The sequence below is a fragment of the Sprattus sprattus genome (genome assembly GCF_963457725.1).
Source record: "Sprattus sprattus genome assembly, chromosome: 5".
NCBI lineage: Eukaryota > Metazoa > Chordata > Actinopteri > Clupeiformes > Clupeidae > Sprattus > Sprattus sprattus.
The window spans coordinates 8,070,364-8,076,395 of record NC_137924.1 but is presented as its reverse complement, the minus strand read 5'-3'; positions in this window follow the sequence as shown (position 1 = coordinate 8,076,395).

Below are 6,032 nucleotides of genomic sequence, written 5' to 3'. Positions count from 1 at the left end.
AACAAGACAGTGAGCCTTAAACTAAGAGTCTGCTACTCGGTGTTACAACAAGTGCAACATTTTAAAGATTCTTACTGTTGTATTTTGACACGGTATTTATGGTATTTCGCAGTCCAATTAAAAAATGAGCAAATACGAACGCACTAGTCTAGATCTCAGACAGTGGTACTGTTGACGGTTTTGTGAAGCACAGATTGATGCAGATATGAAGATTCTGAAGTGTTCCGCCATGTTGCCAGCACTCACTTTAAGAAGTACAGATATATTCTCTTCATTGGAAGGAGATTGCAGTTTCATGAATAATACATTAAAATGTTTGCAAATACATTAAAATGTTTGCAGCTAATGGGGACGTCGAACAACCCGACGTAACATTTATCTCAGACTCCTCAGGGATTCCAGCTTTTCGGACAATGTTGAGCAAAGTTCTGCAGGGCGGGTCTATCTTGGTTTGATTAGCCTACTGATGTAGCCTATCCAATCCTCCGGAACCGAGGTTTCTTCAACACTACAAGCAGAAGTGTGCGCATAAATAAGACTACACTTTCATTCTTAACCGACAAGCACATGGTTCGAGAGAACTGACTGGGGAATCTAGAATTGTGGTTACAGGGGATGCTGGGGTTGGCAGAAATGACCGGCAGGTAAGTGCAATTTTTCGGAATCGAGGAGTGGTATCGTGTTTATTGACGTAGGCTACTCGATAAAATATTATTGCCCTGCTATAGCTACATGATTATTTTTATGCTGACAAAAACCGGATAACTTTGCGCATCTGTAGCGACTAGCGAGCGCATAGATGCTTGAATGCGTCTGTTCTTGGCTTAGTTGCCCCGGATGTAACAGTGACGCTGTGATGTCAAAATAATTATTTTCAGCAGGCTGGCTTTGTCCTTAACATATAGAACATTTGCGAACGTGGAAACGGCAACCAATTTATTGACAACAGTAGGTTTCTTGTAAATTCCCCCGACTAACTATTCAGTCAACCCATTCACTGGAGCTAAGGTCTTGTCTGCGAATTGGTACATTTCGCATGTGCGAGAGTCGCCATTCGCTTGGCACAATTCGCTTCACGCGAGAGTCGCCACTTTGTGAATGAAGCGCGCTTCACTTAGGACGCGAACTACAAACAAATAGCTACACGTAACCTATAAACGTTGTTGAGACTTTTATTAAAGATAACAATAACAAAACAGAGACAAATAGCCACACGGTCAAGCAATGTAATTTATTACGTTCTACGAATCCAACTGATACAAACATGTAGCCTACTGTTCGGGTAGTAATCTACAGCAACTCTTGACTTCTATTGAAAGAGATTTTGAAATCCTCAAAACCTGGTTTGATGTTAATAGATTCTAATTCATGGTCTTTGGAAATCGAAAAAGGAAATAGGTAAGGACATTCAATTAAAAATAAGTGATGCTGAACGAGTGACCGAGATAACATTTCTAGGAGTGGTCATTGACCATAAATTAACATGGAAACCACATGTTTATTATATCAAAGGAAAGATCTCTAAGATGATAGCAATTTTGTACAAATCAAGAAGCATGTTAAACGATAAGGCCTTACATATTATTTACTGTTCACTTATACTTCCCTAGTACATATCATATTGTGTGGAAGTCTGGGGATTGACATATAAAACAACTGTCAATGAAATCATTATTTTACAAAAACGAGCCATAAGGATAATAAATAAGGTTGATTATTATGCACCCACTAACCCATTGTTTATGAAATCATTTGTTATGAAATTTAATGATCTGGTATATTATAAAATAATGCAAATAATGTATCGAGCTAAATCAAACCAACTCCCAGTCAGCATACAAAGGTTTTTCTCATTTCAAGAGACAAAATATAATCTCAGAGATGTCTGTAAATTTAGTGTACCAAATGCCAAAAAATTAATTAAAAGGAGATGTATATCTGTTGTTGGAATTTCATTATGGAATGATGCTAACATAATCTTAAGAAAGTGTAAGACATTCTTTGTTTTCAAAGGGATGGTAGCTAAAGCAATTTTTGAGGGCTACAAGTGTCCATAATGTATGCAGGATTTTGTGCTGTTTATTTGGGATCTTGCTTCATTGCTCTTCTTGTGACTAACTTTTTGGAGGCAATTCTTTTGTTTGTTTTTTATTTCCATTACATGTATTACTTGTAAAAAATAAAATAAAAATGCATATGTTGATGGGTAGCTTAAATTGGTCAAACAGGACAGGCTTAAATACAAGCATTATGCTTCAGCTTGTGCCTTTTCAGTCACTTTGAATGTATTATTATTTGTGTTGAACTTGTTTGTTGTTACTGTGTGTGACTGAATAAAAACATAATCAATATCAACTTACATTAACACTGCACACTCACAACCTTACAGATAATGTATTGTATAGCATTTGTATTCAGTATGATATGACAGCGCAAGATATATGGGGTATGAGTAGTTGTAACATTGGCAGCAATAGTTGGTCATTAGCGCAGATATGATACAGGTACAAGTCAAGTCAAGTCAAGTCAAGTCAACTCTTTTATTGTCAGATACACAGAACAACAGAGTTGGACTGGGCACTGGAATGCTTAAGACAGGACACCATACCACACTACCATAGATACTAAACATAAATACACCTATTAAACAGATACTAAACAGATAAACAATCTACATGAGCTAAACTGAACATGAGCTGGACTGAGAAAGTAGTGCAAACAGCAGTAAAAGTGAGCCAGTGAAGAGTAAAGTGGCAAGTGTAAAGTGAGGAGTGCATTATTGTTCATTTAGGAGTCTGATGGCCTTAGGGTAGAAACTGTTCTCCAGTCTGCGGGTGCGAGACCGGACACTTCGGAACCGCCTACCAGAAGGCAGCAGGGTGAACAGTCTGAAGGATGGGTGATGACAGTCTTTTAGGATCCTGCCAGCTCTTCGGAGGCATCTTTTAAGATAGATGTCCTGAAGGGATGGGAGTTTCCTGCCGATGATGAACTCAACGGATCTGACCACACTGCGTAGGGCCTTACGGTCCATGGCTGTGCAGCTTCCAAACCACACTGAGATGCTAATAGTCAAGATGCTTTCTATAGTGCATCTATAGAAGTTGGTGAGGATGTCTGGATTCATGCCAAACTTCCTGAGTCTCCTCAGGAAGAAGAGGCGTTTTCGGGCAGCTTTGACCACCTTGTCAGTGTGGGCAGACCAGGTGAGATCATTGCTGATGTTGATATGATATAAGTACAATGCAACGGAATCTAACCAAAGGAACCATAGCAGAAGAGTGCAGAGTATTCTGCATAGTGGTAATATAAAAATAAATAGATGGGATGTATACAGTATGATATGACAGTACAAGATATATGGGGTATGAGCAGTAGTAACATTGGCAGCAATAGTTGGTCATTAGTGCAGATATGATACAGGTACAGGTGAAGGTAGCAATAGAGGTTATGAATGAGGTAAGACATGATAAGATATATAGGCCTAAGTACAATGAATATGAGGTAAGAGTCATGAGGCATGATATGACATAAATAGATATGAATACACTATAAAATGTTAAGTGGCTGAACAAAAAAAATACCAATTCAACACCCACAAGCTAGTTTACACAGCACCAGGTTACAACCATCAAGGCGGCTCCTGGCCTATTGTTTAGGTTGATGGGCCATCAGACCTGGTTCCTGGCTTTTTTGTGTCTTGGAACCAGAGCTCTTACACTCTGATTGTTTGTTTTTGAAATAAATGACATGAAATGACATTGCTTGAACGTCTAGCTATTTGTCTCTGTTTTGTTACCGACTTTCAACCACGAGAATGAGTAAAATCTTTAATAAGAGTCTCAACAACGTTTATAGGCTACGTGTAGCTATTTGTTTTGTCTTTGTGAGTCAACAACGTATATGTCTCATATGCGCCCGTCTCTGTGCAATTCTGTACCGACTTTCAACCACGAGAATGCGTAAAATCTTTAATAAGAGTCTCAACAACGTTTATAGGCTACGTGTAGCTATTTGTTTTGTCTTTGTGAGTCAACAACGTATATGTCTCATATGCGCCCGTCTCTGTGCAATTCAGATCGCGTGTCTTTGTGAGAATTGTCAACAACGTAGCCTATACTGTATGTCTCATATGCGCCATACTGTATGTCTCATATGCGCCCAAAGTGTCGACTCTCGCCCACTCGAATTGTGCCTGATTCGCGTGAAGCGAATGGCGACTCTCGCACATGCGAATTGTACATGCGAATTGTACCAATTCTGAAGCGAATGGCGACTCTCGCACATGCGAAATGTACCAATTCGCAGACTTGGCCTTACCTGTTCACTGAGGAAGTCCCAGGCGCACGCGCACAACATTTAGTTATTTGACAGAATACTTTTCTGCTTAGACATAGTGCATTTCTGTACCCTACGTCTACGAGACTGTATTCTCCCTATTATAAACGGTGTAGGCTACTGTCGCCTTATTATAAGACGACTGACACCGTGAGCTTTAGTCGCACTCGCTGAAAAAGGTAGGTCTACCAATGGCTAGAATCAGCAAAGACGTGACATGAATATGGACACTTGTTCACATAGGTAAACTATTATTAAAAGTCTGTAAAAAAAAAAAAGTGCTGCAACTGTATAAAACACAGTGGCCTCTTTCTCTTCGGCTACTTCAGTTTTGTATGTAGTTCATCATTTTGGTACATATTCCTCTCGGAGATTTCTGTGCGTAGGAGGCATAGTTAATTACAAGCATTTCCACTTCCATTTTGAATAGTTATATCCTCCCTTGGGTCATCCCTCTGCAGATCTGGAATAATTGATCATTTCCTGAGTGTTCTCAAGATTAAAAGCAGCTCCCAAGGAAGTGGGGTCATTTAGGCTACATTTAGGGAAGTCGTAACGGCACTTTAATATAATGAGCATCTCGTGCTGTGTGTGACGAGACGAACCTCAGTGGACTACTGCCAACCACACCCAGTTTGGCAAAGATGAACTGATGTCTGCCCTCCCATTGCTTTGTAGTAGCCTATGTCGTTATAGTTCATATCAAGCTGCATGTGTCCTGACAGGCAAAATACATGCATAGACAGTGTGGAATATTAGTGACTAACCCTCTCAGAGATGGGTGAATAACTCTCAATACGAATGATGACCCTGTGAAACTAATGGTCATTTCTTGAGCCTTGAAGTTGCTACAGTCAATTATGAGATATAATAGTTTGAAGTGTGTTATTGGTAAACTTCTATTTTGCATAATTTATGAAAATGATGATATACTCGGGCTATGCGTCCTGTTGCTTATCACTGGAGTGAATTATGAAAACAATTGTCCATGGTCAATATACGTATACCTGCTATTTTTGCCCATGAATTCAAAGATAAAAAGCTAAATCTGTGACTTTCAGATGCGTGATAATGTACAAATTTTCAGTCCCTCCAGGATCTTGCAAGGGTTTGTTGTGACTGTAGCCAAAAGTGACAGAAATGTCTGCAGGAATTCTCAAAATATGTGATCCAACCAGGATCTTGCGAGGGGTTGTTGTGATTTTTGAGGGGTTGTTGTGATTGTTGAGGGCTTGTTGTGATTGTTGAGGGCTTGTTGTGATTGTTGAGAGTTGTTGTGATTGTTGAGGGTTTTGTTGTGATTGTTGAGAGTAGTTGTGATTGTTGAGGGGTTGTTGTGATTGTTGAGGGTTGTTGTGATTGTTGAGGGCTTGTTGTGATTGTTGAGGGTTGTTGTGATTGTTGAGGGCTTGTTGTGATTGTTGAGGGTTGTTGTGATTGTTGAGGGCTTGTTGTGATTGTTGAGGGTTGTTGTGATTGTTGAGGGCTTGTTGTGATTGCTGAGGGTTGTTGTGATTGTTGAGGGTTTTGTTGTGATTGTTGAGAGTTGTTGTGATTGTTGAGGGCTTTGTTGTGATTGTTGTGGCCAAAAGTAAACATGCTGTGGGGATTCTGATGTTGTGTTTTTTTGCAGAAATATTGCGGTAATAACAGAGAAAATGAATCTTTGTTTTAGCGTGAACTTATGAAAACAA